General features: G+C 43.4%; 1 pseudogene; it reads right to left on the bottom strand.

The window, feature by feature from the left end:
- Nucleotides 1–4,316: 4,316 nt before the first annotated feature.
- On the bottom strand, nucleotides 4,317–4,872 carry LOC110319328 (annotated as a pseudogene).
- Nucleotides 4,873–21,318: the final 16,446 nt, after the last annotated feature.

Below are 21,318 nucleotides of genomic sequence, written 5' to 3'. Positions count from 1 at the left end.
AAATAAAAAAAAAAAAAAAAAAAAAAAAAAATCAGCTGAGCCCAGTCAACTCATAATCAAAGAGATAATGAAACGTTGTTATTTGAACCACTCAGGTTTGGGGTTGTTTATTTTGTTGCGGTATTGTAGTGGCTATTCCTGGTTGTCAATGTGAATATATCTGAAATGAACTACAATCCAGAATTGGAGGGGGGTTCACCCGGGATACAGATCTTGAGGCTGGAAGACACACGTTTCTGACCTGGATCTTGGCATGGAGATCTTGAGGCACAGTGACTATGAAAAGCTTATACCCAGGAAAGATACTACACACCTTTAATCCTAGGAAACTAAGGCAAGAAGATCTCTGAGTTCAAGGCCAGCCTGGGACAAAACAAGTCCCAGATCCAGGTGTGGTGGTACACACATTTAATCTGGGCCACACCTTCTGTGGAGACTTACATAAGGACATTGGAAGAAGGAAGATTCACTCTTCTTTGCCTGCTTGCATTTACTTGCCAGCACATCTGTTGGGATCTACTTCTACAGAAGACCAGCTGAAACAACTAGCCTTGTGGGACTGAGCAACTACTAGATTCTTGGACTTCCCATCCACAGCTGACCATTATTGGGGAGTTAGACTACAGACTATAAGTCTTCATAACAAATTCCCTCAATATAGAAAGACATTCCAAACATTCTGTGATTCTAGAAAGCCCTGACTAATACAAGTATATAACTAAATCAATGGTCTTCTGTGAGATAATTCAGGATCTGAAATCCTTTTGTGGCTCTGCTATTTTGGACACCTAGCAACTGAGTTCCTTCAAAAAGATATGGAAAGTATGCATGTATGATTATGAAGATAGCTGACTAGTGAAATTTGGAAAGAAGATAGTGTACTATGCTGTCAATATTGTATAGCTTAAGACTCAGTTATATTACCTGGGTGTAAGTGCCTTAGGGTTTCCATTACTCTATAAAACACCAGGAACAGAAAACAAGTTGAGAGAAAAGGATTTATTTGGCTGACACTTCCATACTGCTGTTCATCATTGAAGAAAGTCAGGACTGGAACTCAAACAGGGCAGGAACCTGAAGGCAGCATCTGATGCAGAGACTATATGAATGAGTGCTGCTTACTGGCTTAATTCCCATGGTTTGTTCAGTCTGCTTTCTTATAAAGCCCAGGACCACCAGCCCAGGGATGAAACTATCCACAATGGGCCAGGCCCACTCCATCAATCACTAATTAAGAAAATGCCTCACAGCTGGATCTTAGGAAGGCCACACCACCATCGAGGTTACCGCCATTCAGATAACTCCAATTTATGTGTCAAGTTAACATACAGAGAGCCAGCCCAACTGACCCTTTGTCAACTCTACACACAAACACATCATTAATCCATACATTTCTTTTCTTATTTTATCCCCAAGATCTTGCATTATAAAGATAAATGATTTTCAAAGTCCCACCGTCTTTACAAATTCAAACACATTAATTCCAGTCTCTTTAAAATACCCAATCTCTCTAAAAATCTCTTTTAAAAGCTCTCAAAATCTTTCCGCTGTGGGCTCCTGTAAAACTCAAAATTAAATTAAATACTCTCTTTTAGAGATTAAATCCAGGGCCCAGTCAGAATCTGAACCAAGCAAAACCAAATTCCAGCAGCATAACTAACTATCTGTCCAATTACCCGGGATTCACTCTTGATCTTCTGTGCTCTGTCAGGCAGCTTGAGTTACCTCTCCAGCTCTGCCCTCTGCAGCACACACAGCCTGACTTCTAGGCTCCCATGGCCCCACTACTATTGTTCTTGGTGGTCCTCCCATGGTACTAGAGACTTCTGCTGCATCCAGACTGCTCTCTCACTGGTATCCTCTCACAGGCTCTCTTCATGGTGCCAAGCCTCAACTTCTCTGCATGACCCCTTCAGTCCTGGGCCATCAACTGTCACTGAGGCTGTACCTTTACCAATGGCCTCTCTGCACGGCTCCCAGTGGCAAGCCTTGGCTGTTTGCGATGACCCCTCCACGCCTTTAAAACCAGTACTCCCCGGGTGACTCTTGAACACTTGCAAGTTCAGCTGCCAGCTGGGGCTACAACCTCTGCAGCTTCTGGAACACAGCTTGTGTGAGCTGACCCTGAGCAAACATTTCCTAGAAGCCTTCACCCCAGTGATGCTGGTCTCTTCTCAATCACCACTAATTTCTCACCTCCAGCTAACCAGCATCGGTTGTCTCCGTCAGGCAAAGGTTCACATCAGTGTTACTTGTCTCTTGTTAATAACAGCTGACTTTTCAGCCCCAGCTTGCCAGAAGGACAAAAATCTCAGTCCAAAAGATGAAAGTACCCCTTTAAACTTCCCTCTAAAATTTTACAAACCAGGCTTCAATTGCCTTCCCTGCTCTCAGTATTCTTGTCTTCCAAGCTTCCACAGAACATCCCACTGAGCTCTCCACACTTAATGTTTTTTCTTGTTTGTTTGTTAGCTTTAACCTAACATCCCAAAGTCCTTGAGCAATCCTCCCCAAAATACGGTCAGGTCTGTCACAGCAATACCACACTTCTAGTACCAACCTTAGTTAGGGTTTCTATTGCTGTGATGAAACACCAGGACCAAAAAGCAAGTTGTGAGGAAAGGATTTATTTGGCTTACACTTCCATATTGCTGTGCATCATTAAAGGAAGTCAGGACAGGAACTCAAACAGGGCAGGAACCTGGAGGCAGGTATTGTTTGATCTGTTGCTATATACTGTAATGCTAAATTCTGTGCCCAAAGATCTAGTTACGTATTAGTGAATTCTCATGATTACCAGCTCTTGTTGTACAAACCTTGCCCCTTAATTTAAAACTATTAGTTAAATAAAAATGGCTACAGCCAATTATTGGAGGGATTAAAGGTAGGCGGGTTTTGAATTTCCTGATTGGGAGTTGCAGAGGAGAAGAGAGAAAGGAAGGACAAGACAGGAAGAGGAGGAGAAAGCCACCATGAGAGGAGATGGACCATGAGCACATTGGCCAGGAGAAACAGCAAGTATTTAGGGAACACCGCTGGGGAAGGAGCCAGCCAGCAGTCATTGTCAAAGCCAAATAAAATAACCATCGTCTGGGTCTCATTTATTCCTAACTAGATGGGAATACGTTTAAAACGGTTTAACTGCAGACAGGAGCTGATGCAGAGACCATGGATGGGCGCTGCTTACTGGCTTGATCCCTAACATAGAAGGGAAAGTGGGCACACTCTTCCCGTGTGCTTAGGAAGAATAGTAAGTGCCTGGAGACACCACTGAACTTTCTCTCCCACAATATTCTCTTAAAATTTATCTCTCTAGTTAAACTAGCCAGAAATATATAATCTGGACATCTATCAAATCTAACTTAAAATGACTCAGAGACCTAAATATAACCAAAATTCAAAACTCCGTAAGAGAAAATGTAGAGGAGAGTCTCAGAGATCTTAAATTAGGCAAAGATTACAGAGTCACATCACTAAAGGCATAACTCTGGAAAGCAACCACGAATAAAGTATGCCTTATCAAATTGTTTTTGCTCTTTAAATTTATTTTAGAAAATTAAAATCAAGCCACAGACTTGGAGAAAATATTTGCAACTCATCTGATGAAAAGAACTGTATCCAGAATATATAAAGAACTGTTAAGCCACAGAGATATTTTTTAAAGCACCCAATCTCCAAGACAGCAAAAGATTTGGATAACTATGTCTTACCAAAGAAGATGTGCAGACAACAGAACCCAAAAAAACTATATTCAATTATTTTTAGAAATGTAAATTGAAATCATGAAAGACTGTTATACCTTTAGAATTGCTAAGATTTTCAAAAAATAGATTGGCCATATGAAGTTTAAACCAGAAATGGAGCAGCACATGACCAGGAGAAATGTGAGCCAGTGATTAACAACCACTTCAGATGTAAAGTATGATGGTTCAACTTTTCAGTGCTTGACAGGGAGGAGTCATGATAAAAATGTCAATGTGAGAGCATTTGATTATAGTAGTAATACCTAACATTTGAAATGTGTCCATGCTCTTCTGTATAATTGTACTAGAGTCAAGTATCTTATTTCACATCTGTTATAACTGCTACTGCAAAGGAGAAATACTATGCCTTACTTCCAGGAGATAAACGCAGAACAACTTTGTCTCTAGGGAACTTGTGCAAACCAATATAAGATCTAGATTCTTCACATAATATATAAAGCAGGAGACGCCTCTTGAGATTTCGTTTTTGAAGTCCGGACTGCTGTCACTTTCCAGGTAGACAGCAGTTCTTCATGTCTGTACTCTGGCACAGAGCTGCTGCTGACTTCCGGTCTAGAGCAGCAGATATGATTTCTTCTTGGGCTTCTTCTTTTCTACTGGCGTTTTTCTATTTATCTGTCTGACCAGCTCATAAAATATCTCATTAACATCAATCTTTGACTTTGCAGAAGATTCTAAAAAGGCTCCGTTACACCACTGTCTTGCTAAATTCTGGCCTTGTTCTTTGCCAACTACCCATTCCTTCTTCCAGGTCACATTTATTGCCCACCAAAATCATTGGAACATCTTCTGTGTCTTTAACCTGTAAAATCTGTTCTCTCAAATCTTGTAAGTCATTAAATGTAGACTGACCTGTAATTGAATAAGCTTGTGCAAACCCTTGGCTATTCTTCATATACAAATCCCTCATTGCTGTAAACTGCTCTGTTCCTGCGGGGTCCAGGATTTCCAACATACACTGTTGGCGATCTACTTCAACTTGCTTCCTGCAGGAATCTTCTTTTGTTGAGTCATATTTTTCAACAAAAATTCCCTGAACAAACTGAACTATCAGAGCAGACTTCCCCATGCCTCCTGAACCAAGGACCACTAGTTTGTATTCACACATGATGTGCTCTGTAAATACTGACATCCCAGAGGCCCAGTGCTGGCTTCTTCCACCACCTCCTTCTCCTCCCTCCTCTTGGCTGCAGCTTAGGCTCTGCTCTGCAGCAGCCACAACTTAGTTTCTTAATGTACATGTTTTAATTGGTTTTTTAAGATTTAGTTATTGTTATATATAAGTACACTATAGCTGTCTTCAGACACACCAGAAGAGGGTGTCAGATCTTATTACAGATGGTTGTGAGCCACCATGTGGTTGCTGGGATTTGAACTCAGGCCCTTTGGAAAAGCAGTCAGTGCTTTTAACAGATGAGCCATCTCACCAGCCCCACGTGTTTTAATTGTAATTTGCAGTGTTTGAGGATTGTGGAAGGAACTCTTCTGGTGGCAACATTCCAGAAAAGCCTTCAAACTCGTCCTAAAACAGCCACTAAGCTGCTCATTCAACAGCAGCCATCAGTGTTAAAGGAAAAATCAAACCAAACATGTACACCATTGCAATTTTTACAAAGGTCTTTCATTATTGGGTAGTATATTTAACAATGAACAAGTTTAAGCAGTGCCTTGTGGACTACAGCATCAGCAACTGTCCGGGTAATTACAGTACAGCTCTTGTGCGGCTAGCTATCCCTAGCTAAGACCTACACAGAATCCATCTGCAGAAGTCTTTCAGCAGGCTTATACCTCCAATCCCCGGCAAGCCCCGGTTTACGACCTCCAACATTGACAGCTTCCAGTGTAAGAGAGTGTTCTAAGCCTTGCACGAAGCTTCAGAGTCCGAGTTTGGACTTCTCAATGAAGGTAGCTGTACTGGCTAGTTTTGTGTCAACTTGACACAAGCTGGAGTTATCACAGAGAAAGGAGCTTCCGTTGGGGAAATGCCCCCATGAGATCCAGCTGTAAGGCATTTTCTCAATTAGTGACCAAGGGAGAAAGGCCCCTTGTGGGTGGGACCATCTCTGGGCTGGTAGTCTTGGGTTCTATAAGTGGCACAGACGGGCCTCACTTTGGGTCCCCGATCTGTGTGGAACGGGGTCTCTTGGTTGCAAGTGAGCGAGGATTCGGCGAATGAGTGACAGACAGTTCACACAAGAGAGAGAGAGAGAGAGAGAGAGAGAGAGAGAGAGAGAGAGAGAGAAACTGAATGCATTCTCATAAAGTGAACACCAGTGTTATAAAGTACAGAGAACAAAGGAGTAGGATGTCACAGTAGGCAAAGTACATTGAAGTTACTTGACACAAAACAGAGGAATGACTTCAAAGGGACTTACAGGAGCCAGGTAATGTTTACAGTTAAGATAAAGCAGTTCTGCCTAGGGTCAGCTAAAGACAGGTAAGGATTTCACACCCTAGTCACAATTTGTGCTTCTCCTTTGAGCCTTGTGAAAGCTAGCACCAGGGGGTTCCGCACTAGCAGACCTTCTCATGAATAATGCAATACCACAACCCCTCTATTTCCTAGGCCTTGGTAAATACTGAATTCAGAGCTCCTGGCTTTAAGGAATTTTTAGGACTTTGGAACACTGGTGGGAACTTTACTTATGGTAAAAATTCAATCTTTAGAGGCATTAATAATACTGAGAGAGAGAGCATACACCATACTAACATGCAGATAGGGTTCGAGTATATAGACTGTTGAAAATGCCAGGACTCCAGGAGGCAGTCCTTGAGACACTTTTTCCTCAGGACTCCTCCAGGTTTTTAGACCTTTGTGAGTCACTACTAGAGTGGTCGTGGCATATAAGAGAACAGGCTGAGCAAGCTAGAGGAAGCAAGCCAGTAACATCCCTCCATGGCCTCTGCATCAGCTCCTGCTTCCTGACTTGCTTGAGTTCCAGTCCTGCATCCTTTTGTGATCAACAGCAATATGGAAAGTGTAAGCTGAATAAACCCTTTCCTCCCCAACTGCTTCTTGGTCATGATGTTTGTGCAGGAATAGAAACCCTGACTAAGACAGTAGCATTGTTGGATTTTTGCAGAAATGGGAGTGATGGGATCCAAATGGTACTTAGCTGTGATGTCACAAAGAATGCAGGTAGCACCTAACAGATTTCCACATAAGGCTTAACAAAGTGCCAAGATGTCCAGGTGATTTCTCATCAACGGATCCTCCAAATAATGTTTCACTGTGACATATAGCTGGAAGTCTCCAGTCCTATAGCATACTCCAAAAGTATGCCTTGTCAGCTTTAAACAGTCGCTGTCACAGGTCATGTGGTATCTAGCAAGCCAGCCTTCAAAAGCAGACCTTTGACCTATGCATTGTCAGCACAACCAACGTCTAGTCATCCCTTTCTTTGATGGGACTCGATTTCAGCACTTTTTATCTATGTTTGATATGAATGGAATATCAGATGGCATTTTCAAATCTTAGCAAACCCGGTCGGCAACTGCAATTCTGTACCCCCTTTGTATTTCATCTCCAGTGTCCCAGTAACTATAGCAGCTTTTGTTTTAGATGGACCAGATGTAAAGAATTCCATACCACTGTGCGACTTTATACATCCAGATTTCCCACCCCAAAGCCAAGTGCTTTGCTGAAAATATCTCAGGCTGCTTTGTCAAGATTCACATATGATGGAGAGATACATCCTGTCAACACAGAGCAACAGCTAGCTCTTGTCCATAGGCTGCCACAGACAAGGCCACAGGAAGAGGCAATGTGAGAGCCTCCTAAGAGATACCTCCACCATCACTGGGCTCTCAGCTAAGGCTTTTGAGCTCTCTCTGGGCTGAGCGGCAGGAAATAAATGGAACTGGAAATCATTGTGCTAAGTGAAATAAGCCAGATTCAGAAATGCAAACACTGTAGGGTTTTTTTTTCCCATATGCAGAACCTAGGTTTAAAATTATATGTGAAGGAGGTGGGACAAAGGTGAAACCAGAAAGGTGATCATGAGAGGAAAGGAAGACATCTTATGGTGATGGAATGTGTGTGACATGTGATCCGAAGGGAGGCATGGAGGAGCGAGCGGGGCGGTACACATGAGAGCAAAGCATAAAGACACATAGGCATGAGAGTAGAACCCATTCCTTTGCACGATAATTTTAAAAATTATTAACAAAGGCATATAAATTTGGGATGCTTAGTACCCAAGTGCACCAATAGGCTTTCATAATAACAGTTGAATGCCCTCTGTGCTTAATCTTAGACAAAAGGGCTAGAAGCTATGTCCTTAAGATTTATTTTTATTATTTTAAATTATGTGAGAGGAATGGGCATGTGCACACACACACAGTACCATAGAGGCAAGAGATAGTGGATCCCCTGACTCTGGAGTTGTAGATAGTCCAGAGTTGTCCTGTGTAGGTACTAGGACCAAACTCTTAAAGAGTTGTATGTGCTCTTAACTGCTGAGCCATCTCTCCAGCCTTGGGAAGCTATGCCTTCACCAGCTTTTGCTAAGCCTAGGCTGGACCTCTGCATATTTGTCTTAAGCTGGTTCCTTTTCTGAGCTTGTAGCGCACATTAGGCTCTTAGGGCTACAGGCAGCACAAGGCTCATTCTGAAAAGGCTGACACTGAAGTGGGAACACTGATGTGAACTGTTTGAGCCAATTCACACTCCAAGAATGTGCATGGTCTGAGGGATGCTTTGGTCCCCAGACCTTTCTCAGTGTCATCAAGGCCATGGATCTCCTTTCTACAATCCTCTCAGATCTCTCCTCCCTGACTAAGACTCTTCCAATGATGATTGCCTCTTTCACAAAAGAGGATCCATTCCAATCACATTTGAAGAAGAGAAGTACCTGGAAAGAAATTGTAGGCACACCTCTTGCTTCAAAGGGTGTTCAAAGGGTGCTATGTCCATTCTTATACTAATTTAGGAGTAGTGGGGAGAAGACATTATGCTAAGTGGTGTAAATCCAATCAGGTCTCATCTGAAACTAAGGTTTGCATCTTCTGAGTACATGGAGTAGAAAGCAGCAGCTGGCAAAGAGGAGGGGAGATGCTGTGCAACTCAAGCTAAAAATCATCCTGAACACTGTGGTATTTAGTCTTTACCATTAAACTTTAGCTCAAATACAGAATACACATATATGGATTCATATGCAGAAGGTGACCATTACACAAGTAAATACCAGCTAGATAATTGCTAATGGCATTGTCTTGTCTTTCTTTGCAGTATTATAAAAACACAGCATAAAGTTAGGAGGAGACGCTGCTTTATTTTGGTGAATTTAAGTTGTCGTTTCAATGTTGTTATATTTAGTGCATAATTATTCATTGTTCAATTATTCGGTGTTGTATTTAATGTATAATTATTCAGTTTAATGCATAAAAAAAGCTCCTATCCAAATTCAAAATGAGGATCCTAGAAATTATATTAGCTGTGTTCTTGCATGTGTGTGTGTGTGTATGTGTGTGTCTATGTGTGTGTTCGTGTATGTATGCATGTATGTATATTCAGGATTATACAGAAGGTCTGTGGGTAGGTGTACATTATATGTGTGTGAATGTGAAGATCTGATGTTGATGTCATGTATCCTCCTCAGTCACTCTCTACCTTATTTCTGAGACCTGCTTTCTCATTGGTTGGACTGGCTGGTCAGCAACCCCCAGGGATATGCCTGTGTCTCCCCATCCCTCAGTGCTGGGATGACAGGAGCATGCTGCCAACCTTCTGGTTTTTCACGCGGGGGCAAGAAATCCAAACTCAGGTCCTAGTGGTTACAAAGCAAGCTAATTGATCTATCTCCCCAGCCCTCAGATTTCCTTTAAATGGAATGACTGATAATCTACATCCACGGAATACAATCTATCATAGCACCATTGATAGCCTATCTTGTTAGTTGTAAGCATTTATAATGAAGAAGATCATGACTTGTCTTAGTCAGGGTTTCTATTCCTACACAAACATCATGACCAAGAAGCAAGTTGAGGAGGAAAGGGTTTATTCAGCTTACACTTCCATACTGCTGTTCATCACCAAAGGAAGTCAGGACTGGAAGCAGGTCAGGGAGCAGGAGCTGATGCAGAGGCCATGGAGGGATGTGCTTTACTGGCTTGCTTCCCCTGGTTTGCTCAGCCTGCTCTCTTATAGAACCCAAGACTACCAGCCTAGAGATGGCACCACCCACAAGGGGACCTCCCCCCTTGATCACTAATTGAGAAAATGCTCCAGCTGTGTCACAGCTGGTTGTTTCTGCAAAATACATGTTCTTTGTCTCTGCATACTATCTGAGTCTGGGGTCTTCTTTCAGTGATTCTTGGACCCTTACATAAACTGTGAGGAACATTAATAAGCAATCAAAAAAGAAAAAGAAATTCAGACCTTGTAGATATGATCACCCTTCACCATGATGTAAGTCCTCCTGCAAAGCTTCATTTCCTAAACCTCCCCCAAACAGTGCCATCAACTGGGGGTCAACTGTTTAAACACCCAAGTCTGTGGGGGATGTCCCCCATTCAAACCACTACAATCCATAAAGATAGAAAGTACATTAGAGATTGCTTGAAACTGAGGGTGTGGGACAATAGAAGCATGCAAGCTGACAATACACTATAGTTGACTGTAGTGAACCTCGGATGTCTTGGTAACTGCTCGGATGGATGCCCTCTGTGGAAGCTATTTGCTGCCGCTCCCCAGATGCAGTAAGGTTTATTAAGTTTGAGTCATTCAAAGAAAGCCAGAGCTGATAACCAAATCTTCTCTGCCGTAAGTGCCTCCTCTGATTTTACATGAGAGTTCACAAATCCTCCGGGACCCAGTACTGAAAACCCTACCCCATGCCCTGAGCTCACACCCACTCCAGGGAAATGCAGTTTCCGGTGTCCCAGGACCAAACACACCGCAGGATCCAGAACACAATTTCAAAAGAAATTCTTTTTGGATATTCAAAAGCATGTGTGGCGGAAAAAATAGCTGTCAGTAACATTCTAGAATCTTCTCTCCTCCTGCTTGTTCCATCCTCGCCTCTCACTTGCACCACACTCCTACAAAACTTCTATTTGTACTCTGTGCAGCTTTGTGTCGCTGTGTTCCCTCTTTAAGTCTGCCCTTTAAATCCTTAGGAGAAAGATCTGACCATTGGCTCTACTTAACCTTTCCACAATGCATACATGCATCACCGTATGACATAGTAACACCACATATAAACCATCACTCTAAAACCAAACAAGTCAGAGGCCATCTCGGGAGACAAGAACATTTGTTAAAGACATGGGCTAGGAGGAAAACAAGTATTCAAGGCTAATATCCTCTTGAAAAGGTGGAGGTTAATGAAGGCTCTTCAGGAGAAAGGTACTATGTCAACTCTGGCTAGTGAAACCCTATCTTCTAGCTGCCTAGAACGTGAACTGCACAGAGCATCCCACATCATATAGCAGGCAGTGTTGAGATTCTCTGGCCCCTGCAGATCTTCTGTTTCTAAATCAATTCTATACTCCTCCTTACTCACTTCTGTTATTTATCAAGAAGATTCTAGAAGGAGCCTGATGTACTCCACGTGACTACTCTGGTTTCTTTCCAGCTCTTCTTTCCTAGAGTTGGGAAAGGAGATCCACTGTTTGTTCTTTGCCAGGGTTTAGGGAGCCTGACTTTGTAACAGGGGCATGGACTAGACTAGCTGGTGTGTGTCTACACTGTAGGTCTAGCTCATCGGTGATGTCCACTTGGCCACGGGGTCAAGACTGCACCCTCCAACCAGCTTCATGGGGAACAAAGGTGAGTTTTTAAATCTCCACTTTGATTAAAAAACCCATACATACCTCTCACCTACACCCAAGTTCTGAAGGAAAAGAAAAAGATGCTACAGTTAAGTGGTACATGGGTTCCCACACTTTCCCTCGGCGTCACAAGCAGCTACACCTTAGTTTTACAATCATTTGTTTTTAAGTCGAGTGTACTCTGATGCTTATAACTACCCAAACAAGGACTGGGCTCTATAAACATGAAGAGAAACCAAGTTTATACTACATTCAGTTTAGGAGCACCAGCAGTTCTCAATCTGTGGGTCGTGACCCCTTTGGGGGTAACATATCAGATATCCTGCATATCAGATATCTACATCATGATTCATAACAGTAGCAAAATTACAGTTATGAAGTAACAACAGAATAAGTTTATTGTTGGGAGTCACCACACCTCTATTGAGAACCACTACTTAGATGTCTTTAAAGGAAAGGATATATGCAGCTTGAAGGAGGGCAATTCCCCAAGCAGACCTTTGAACTTCACATGCTCATCTTTCTAGACCATAGTGTGGCCACATCAGGAACACCAGGGCCATCCTGAAGCCCAGTTGACCTCACCCTGACCCAGGTTCAACTTCTAAACTATGTCCTTGTGGCCTCAGGGAAGTTTCATTTGAAATAACCTTTAGCCAGAGTCCATCTCCATGATCCTCAGAAGAACTTCCGGCTTTGGGTATTGGTTCTGGCTATACCCAAAGAATGGACTTCTTTTGTCAAGCAGTCTACCTGCTAGCTGGGGCTTTGCTCTGTATACCCAGGTGCCACGCCCACTCTAGTGGTGATTCACAACAGGCCTGAAAACCTGGAACGAGTCCTGAGGAAAAGAATCTCAAGGAGATTCAGCCTCCTAGAGTCCTGGCATTTTCAATAATCTATATACACGAACCCTATCCGCATGCCAGTATGATATATGCTCTCTTTCAATATTATTAATGCCTTTAAAGATTAAACTTTTACCATAGGTGAAATTCCCTTAAAGCCAGTGTTCCAAAGTCCTGATAATTCCTTAAAGCCAGGAGCTCGGAATTCAGCAATAAGGTTGCCTGTTCATTAACATTCTAATTCACTTCTAGTAAAGACTGGTGAAACTGATTAAGCATCACAAAGAACAGAGCCAAGCCCAGGGCAAAGCTTAGAGTAGTACACCTGTGGAGGTCACGTTCATATGCAACTATTTACCAAGGCCTAGGAAATAGGGGGGATGTGGTATTGCACTATTCATGAGATCTGCCAGAGCAGAACCCCCCCAAAACAGGTTCTTCTGCTAGGCCCAAAGGGACAGCATATGGAGGAATTACTGGGGGCCCCTGACAGCGGGGGTTCAACTATTGACTAGCCTTGCACCTGGCTTCCTCCTCAAGCTGCCTGGTCCCANCCCCTGGTCTTTTCATGTATTCTATCCTTTGTCTTGTGTCATTTGTTACAATGGATGTATCCTGCCCCACTTTTCTTGTTTGATTCTGTATTAAAGATATGCTCATTTTGATCAATACATTCAGTTTTACACTCTCTCTCGTGTGGACTGTCTGTCACTCATCCGCCGAACCCTCGCTCACCTGCAACCAAGAGACCCGTTCCCCACAGATTGGGGACCCAAAGTGAGGTCCTGACTGTGGCACTCAGGCAATAACATTACTTTAGCTAATACTCACTAAAAGCCAAGGGTCCTTCCTGATACTCCCAAAGTATGTTTTGTAGCAAGTCAAGACCACTCAGATAACAAGAAAGTCAACTTCAGAGTGATTGCTTTTAAATGATCTTTAATTGCCGAAATCCTGGGATTTCTGATAAAGTAAACCATGGTTTGAGTGTTATTCTCTCTCCACTTGACCTCCATAGGTTTAAACCACACCAACCAAGTGCGCTTCAAGAGGATCCACAGTTTGTAATTATTGCAACCATGCATATAACCATCAATTTGTTATGGATATGCATTGGACTGTGCTATGCATTATACATTTGATTCTCCTAATGGCTCAGTTAAGTAGCTGAATGGATTCTGGGGCTCACCCATGGTGTGGAAGGGGTTTGCTTGGCTTCATTCCACAGTTACTGCCCTGACACAACAGAGGCAACCCTAGCGCTTCACATTTGAAGCAACATTTCTGCAGTTCCTACCCTAACTCTGACTACCCGTATGCATGAGTCCACATAGGGACATGCACACACAGGCACACATACACAAACACATAGACCTATAAATATATATAGGCACACATGCACCTGTACAAAGCAATTTGTACACTTTCTTTATATATATCTCAGTTTACCTATATATACACATATATCATCTACATTAGCTAAACATATCATAGATATGTATGTATATACATATATATATGATATGTGTGTATGTGTACATATATATGTATGATATGTATGTATACACACACACACACACACATATATATATATATATATATATATATATATATATATATATATATATGCATACCACTGCAGACCCTAAACTACATGCATATGAATTCCAATTTCTGGCTTTTGAGCCTGCCCAATTGGGTACTGTTTGCATGGAGCTTAATAAACCACTACAGAAAAGGGGAAATAGCAGTTGGCTCTATTGGGGCCAATGTCCGACCCCACCTCCATTCCTACTGCTCAGATCCCGGGAAAATGAGGAACAAAGGAACAATGACCACTCATCAAGCATCTTTCTGGGAAGTTACTGAAGAAACTCACCCTGTGGGGAAAAAATAAGGATACCCAGATGCTTCCATGTCCTTTGGGGACCTCAGGATGCACACACTCCTGTTCACCTTACTAGCCAGTTCAGATTGCATCCCAGCATTCCAAGACAGCAGCAAACCAAGATGCCCAGAAACAGAAAAGAACTACATCAGAAGGTGCAGGGCCTGCTGCCAGGGTTTTCTAGCGAGAATGGCTTCATTCATTCATTAATTCACTCACTCACTCACTCACTCACTCACTCACTCATTTCTAAAAGCTAGAACCACAGTGACACAGGATCACAACACACAGGCTAGCCTGGAACACATTAGGATAGCCTCAGACTTGCAGGTAGCATCTTGCCTCAGCCTCTCAATGTGCTAGGATTATAGCCATGCTCCATCCCACATGGCCAGAGAAGGACATCCTCTCTTTCCTCAGTCATCTCTGCCCTCACATAATCAGGGCGCAGATCAGAGTAGTCAATGTCAGAGCAAGGCATGGTGGGTGAGGTGCAGTGCTGAGGACATCAGGGAGTGCACTTTGTTGAGAAAAAGCATAGCCTGGCACTGATCTGACATCTATTTGAGAGAACAGAGGAGGAGAGCAACAAGGAGACGTAGGAAGATGATGCCACGGTGCAGGAGCAGTCACAGGATGCTGAGAGGACTCCACAGTGCAGGGACAGTCACAGGATGCTGAGAGGACTCCACAGTGCAGGGACAGTCACAGGATGCTGAGAGGACTCCACAAAGCAGCAGCAGTCACAGGATGCTGAGAGGATCCCACAGTGCAGGACCATTCAGGCTCAGGGGATGCTCTAGCACAAGGGAGAAACTCTTTCTCAGTGGGGATTGAGCCTTGGGCTACAGCTTAGTTGCACGTGTTCATAGCCCGATACTTAAACTTTTACAGCTTTTTGAAAGCAACAGTACAAAAAATAGCTCAAAAGATTTAAATATCCCAAAACTTGACAGCCATCTAGAGCTCTATGCCATTGCAGTTGGCAGGGAGCTTCAAGTTTAGTGTGGTCTCTGCTAAATCCCATTTTCATTGCTCCTGCTAGATGCACCCAAGGACTTTCTTTAGACACTTACCCCCTCAGGGCCTGCAGAGTCAGGTCACAGACAGCAGAGTGCTAGGATCTCCACAGGATCCAGAATAAATGATCTTGACCTCCCATAACACTGCTGCTCCTAGGAGCCCATCAGACATTAAAACAGGGGCTGGAGACTTAGCTTAGTGCTTAAGAGCACTGGCTGCTCTTGCAAAGGACCTGGGTTCAGTTTCCGGCACCCACACAGTAACTCACAACTATTTGTAACTTCAGGCCTAGAGGATCTGACATGCCTTTTCTGGCTTCCCTGAGGGCCCGGCACACACATGGTACACATACACGCAGGAATAAAACCTGTATATACATATGAAATGAAAAAAAAAAACTTTTAAAAAAAGAAATTAAAACAATATTGCCCTCAAAGCAATAACAATCTGCCTGAAGAATTCAGTTTGTTCCCCCCTTGAAAGGGTGAAAAACACTAATACTTTGTTATTTAATGTAGGTTTTTTTTTTTAAATCTAGGGACTCTTCCTGCTCATATACAGGGGTGCTACAGAAAAATTAAGGGAAACGTCCAAGGGAAATGTTTTCCATATTAAATTGGAGCTGGTTGGGGGGGGGGTCACCTACTCACAAGGACCTAGTCATTAAGTTGACAATTAGGGGTTGTTAACCACATACTGTAGTGTAGATAAGACTTTATGCTGATGCCTAAGCTACAAAGAGAAAAGAGTGTCGAGCCCTCCGCAGACCTGTATATAAATCGAAGGAGTTCACATCCCGGGTCTTGAGTCAAGCTGATTCAAGAGGTTTAGAAGCTGTGGAGATCTTGTGCTGCTTGTGGCTGTGGAGGATCGGCCCAGAGGCATCCTCACAAGAACCTGTGGAGACTTGTACCCTGGTCAAGCCCTCTTCCTCAGCTCCGTGCACCTCACCTCATTGTAGGATCTCCCCCAAAACATGGGAAGGATTCATTTTCTTACAGTGAGCATCCAGCACGGGAAATAAAGGATGTGAGCGATGGTTTCCTTGCCCTGCGATCTGCTTCCGTGTAAAGCCATGGAAGAGGGAATGAAGACTCCGAGTCTCACTGATTTCAAATACGTGCTGAGGTTGCTCTGACAGACTGAAGCAACCAGCAGGAAGGAGGGGAAGACCACCATGGAATAATCTGCGCGCCAGAAACCTAGAGAAAGGAGCTCCGTGAAGCCACTAGGGGGCGCCACAACCCCGAGGCGCAGAGGGATCTGCCCTAAACTATTCAAGGAAGCTCAACAAATGCTTCCTGTTACACTTGAATTTTGGCCCTCTCAACTCGTTTTGTCCATCTATCCGTCTATTTGTCTGCTTGTTTGTGACAGGGTCTTGCTATAACGCCCTGGCTAGCCTGGCACTCAATATGTAGCTGATCTCAAAATTACAGCTATCCTCCTGTTTCAGCATTCCAAGTACTATAGGATTCTGCTTCTTCTCAAAACCGTGTATTTATAGGAGAATACTGCTGCAATCACACATTAAGAAAACAAACCACAGTAACTGAAAGGAGTTCCATGACTGGATTGGGCAAAGGTCTTACCTTGGTTAGTTATTAAGCTCTATCCTAAATTCTGTTGTGGTCACAAAAGAGATAAATGAAGCAAGTACTGCATTTACTGGGGACAAAAAATGCCTAGGCAGGGCAATGAGACACGTGACAGAAGGCAGAGCCACAACCTCACTCTGCCTCAGGACAGTCAAGGGCTGAGGAAAGACAGATGAGGATCAGCTGCTTACCGGTCCAAAAAACAAGACTGAGTTTTCTGTGGGTTTAACAGGTGCTTAGCTTAGAACCTGCGACTGGGAATGGGCCCCAACACACAGAAAACTCAACACAAGAAGGGAACTCCTAAGCAATAAACTCTCCAGCTCTGTTCACACTAGAAAAGTACATGTATTTCCAAGGTGTAATCACACTATTGTTGTGTATGTGTATATGTGCAGGCAGGGTTAGAGGACAATGTTAAGAGTCTTCCTCTATCTTTTGGACCCTTCTTTTATGAGATCCTATCTTCCACTGAACTGGGAACTCACTAGGTTAGACTGGCTGTCCAGGAAGCACCAGGCATCTGCCCGTCTCTGACCCACAGTCCTGAGATTACAGGCGCGTGCCACCGTGTCTGGCTTTTTATTGCGGACACTGGATATTCATACTCAGGTCCTCGTGCTTGTACAGAGGGCGCGTGACCCACCGGGCTGTCTCTGCAAGCAGTGAGCTCATTTTTAAAGGATGTGCTCTGTGTTCTTAATTTGGGGGAAAAATCCTGCTAGCAATCTTAAAATAGGCAAAACTATAAAAAAACGTTAGAAATATAACACTTGAGCAGTGTTTATGGCCTACTGGAATAAGCAAAGCATAATCTTTTTAAGAATTCAGCTCCATGGCCATCCACGTCGATTCTAAGTTTAGTGTTGTGTGCTATTTGACTCCCTCGTGATGGTAAATGTAGAGATGTCAGATGTAAGGTAACATTTCAGTTTCAAGCTCAATGTGTGAGGGATCAAAGTGCCAGGCATCAGTGTATGTGTGTGTGCGCGTGTGTGCGTGTGTGTGTGTGTGTGTGTGTGTGTGTGTGTTCGTGTGAGGAATACACCAAGGCTAAACATCAAACTCCAAAGTAGTGGGAGAAAATCCTACTCCAATAGTTTTCTGCCTTTTTGTTCTTAAATACTTAACACTTAATCCATTTTGCTGTTAAGTTTCAGTTTGAATGGGAAATTGCTCAGATCCTCAAAACTATTTCTCAAGAAAAAAATATTTGCATGAGACTTTCATTAACATTCACGGAAATATATATTCTCAGACCTTTTTGAGACTCGAACTAATGGGCTCTGTTAAGATAAATCCTTAAATAGATAAAAGCAGAGGACAGCAAAATGCCTCAGTGGATAAAAGAACTTCCCACCAAAACCAAAGACCTGAGTTCGATCCCTGGACCCCACACAGTCAGTGAGAATCAATCCTGAGAGCTGTCCTTTGACCTCCACAGGTGCCCTGGCATGTGTGTGCAACACACACACACACACTGCATAGCACATATTATGCACACACACAAATGACAAGGTGTTTAAAAATTGAAAAGGTTGAATATGGAGAAATAAAAGGCCCATCAATGTCATAATACCAGGTGTCCTACCTTCCAGGTACCGGATATCTCAAAGCTATTGTGCCATTGGTGGTGCATCTGCTATCACAGAGGACCCTGAGAGATCCACAGAGGAACCTGTGTGCAGGTTACAGTCAAGGGGAACAGAGGGCCCCCATGCCCCACCTATAACCCAACTCAGGCACATTAGAATTCTAAGTGTGAAGGCAAAACCGTGCTGCTAAAACATATGAACTAGAGGGTTTAGAAGTGATGGAAATACTATCTCCTGGCAACGCTCAATTTGGAGATTATCATAAGCTGCTTTCCACATTTCTAACAATGAGAGAGTATCACTTGTGTAATTAAAGCACGTAAGAGTTATATCAGAATAAGCAGATAGGCTTTGCTTACTTCTCTAACAACACGAAGTGCTGAGAAGCCGTTCTGCCAAGAACCGGGCATTTTACATGTGAGCTGCAGTTTTCAAACAGTAGCACAGCTGTTTTGTGTCTTAGCCTGAAGCTGTGAAAAAAGGGGAAAGATTTTGAAAGTGGGAACTGGAAAAGAGACTAAGAAAAGTAGCTGCTATTTCCAGGCGGCAGTCTCCCTGGCAACGCTGTTCTCAGAAGCAACCCCTTCCTCCCAGGACCTAATGGGATGGATGAGTGAAGGAGCCTTGAGAGCAGGGGAGCTGTGAGATGAGGAGAGAAAGGCAGTCGGAGAACCACAGCCAGATGGTCTGCTGCAGACAGGGCTACCCCAGAGCCAGCACCACAATGCAGTCCGCAGTCCAGTCCGTAGAGACCCTCTCAGGGACTGGACTGTGCTTGAGGAAGTGCATCTCCAAGGACCAAACACCAAAATTAACAGCAACCGATTGGCACAGAAGCATAGGAAAGAACACGTGTGTGTGTGTGTGTGTGTGTGTGTGTGTGTGCGTGTGTGTGTGCACATTGTAATAAATATTCTCAATCAAGGGTTTCTACCTCACCTTAGATCATTTAGTTGTCAGATAAAAGACACACAATCTTTATAATAGCCCTTTAAACTAGTCAAGCTAGGCAGATATCTACCCTTTAAGCCATTAGTAGCTATTTCCCTATCAACACCCCCAAACTATAAGTTGCCATGTTCCGTCTGGGCTGCTCTTAACTCCAGTTGGCCAACCTTCATGGCCATGTTTTCATTACTCACCTACTCCATGGCGTCTTCTTTCTCCCCTGTCTTCTCTTCTCCCTCGTGGTCTTGCCTCAGAATCCAAGATCAGAAACCAAAACCCTGCCTACCTCTTTTCTGCCCAGTTATAGGCTGCAGGCATTTGTCTTCAACCAATAGTTTTAAATTAAGGAGCAAGGTCACAGAGCATCACTTGGTATATGTGATAATCTCCTCATCCCTAGGGGTAACCAGACTCGGGGGCCAGTATTTAGCATTACAATACACAACAAAAGACCAAGCTTCAGCAATATATTAATGATATTAAGAGAGTAGAAACTTGGCCTGACTATGATGTTGAGAGATGGCTCCTTTGGGGAATGATCGGGTGGTAGAGTTTCAAGGTCGCATCTTCATGGCTTTGTAAGATATCCTGGATAGTTGACTATTAACACACGCTAGAGTCATTTGGAAAGATGGACGCTCTATTTAGAAAATGCCACCATAAGATTTAGCAGGGCACTAGTCTGGTTCTTTTTCTTACTTAGTGATCAACATCGGAGGGCCCAGCCCACTGTGAGGAGGGTGCTGGTTCTGAATGGCACACGAAAGCAGGCTGAGCAAGCCATGGAGGTCAAGGCAGTAAGCAGCACCCCTCCGTGGCCTCTGCCTCAGGCCCAGCTCCAGGTTTCTAGTCTGAGTCCCTGCCCTGACTTACTTTAATGATGGGCTGTAATATGGAAATGGAAGTGAAATGAGCTCTTTGCACTCCACCTTGCTTTTTGCCATGGTATTTTATTAGACAATAAAAACCCCTAACTAAGACAGAAGGACATAGACCAGATAAACATCCTTTTACAATGCCATGGAACAGTCAACAAGACCTTCAGCTGAGTCTGAACCCTGTGGTTTGGACTTCCATCCTCAACATCTGTGAACTAAATGAACTTTTTTTCTTTATAAAGTGCCCTTCCTCAGCTGTTTCATTATAGTAAGAAGTAGCTAATAATGAGGGTTTAGGAATATTTCTAAATAAGATGCCCTTAAGATACCACCACCAAATAACATTAGAAAACTAATACCAGCATAAATTAAGAACAGTTGCACCAAATGAAGAAAAATTCCATATACTTTCCTGCATAGACCACTGTCTTAGGGTTTCTATTCCTGCACAAACATCATGACCAAGAAGCAAGTTGGGGAGGAAAGGGTTTATTCGGCTTACACTTCCACATTTCTGTTCATCACCAAGGAAGTCAGGACTGGAACTCAAGCAGGGCAGGAATCAGGAGCTGATGTAGAAGCCATGGAGTGATGTTCTTTACTGGCTTTCTTTCTCTGGTTTTCTCAGCCTACTCTCTTATAGAACCAAGACTACCAGCCCAGCGATGGCACCACCCACAAGGGGACCTCCTCCCCTTGATCACTAATTGAGAAAATGTCTTGCAGCTGGATCTCGTGGAGGCATTTCCCCCAACTGAAGTTCCTTTCTCTGTGACAACTCCAGCTGTGTCAAGTTGACACAAAACTAGCCAGTACAGACCACTAAGAAGTATCTTCTAGCAGCCTCTTTGCCCATCCAGCCCCTGTCCACTTTTTGCTACAGTCTGGCTGGGTAAATGGGTGGAACTAGAAAAGAGCACACTAAAGACAGGAAACCAGACCCAGGAAGACAAACACCACATATTCTCTCCCATCTGTAGTCCCTGGCTCCAAAGCTTTACAT

This window comes from Mus pahari, chromosome 3, assembly GCF_900095145.1.
Source record: "Mus pahari chromosome 3, PAHARI_EIJ_v1.1, whole genome shotgun sequence".
Classification (NCBI taxonomy): domain Eukaryota; kingdom Metazoa; phylum Chordata; class Mammalia; order Rodentia; family Muridae; genus Mus; species Mus pahari.
The sequence above is the reverse complement of the archived record's forward strand: the minus strand, read 5'-3'. Positions and strand labels throughout refer to the sequence as shown.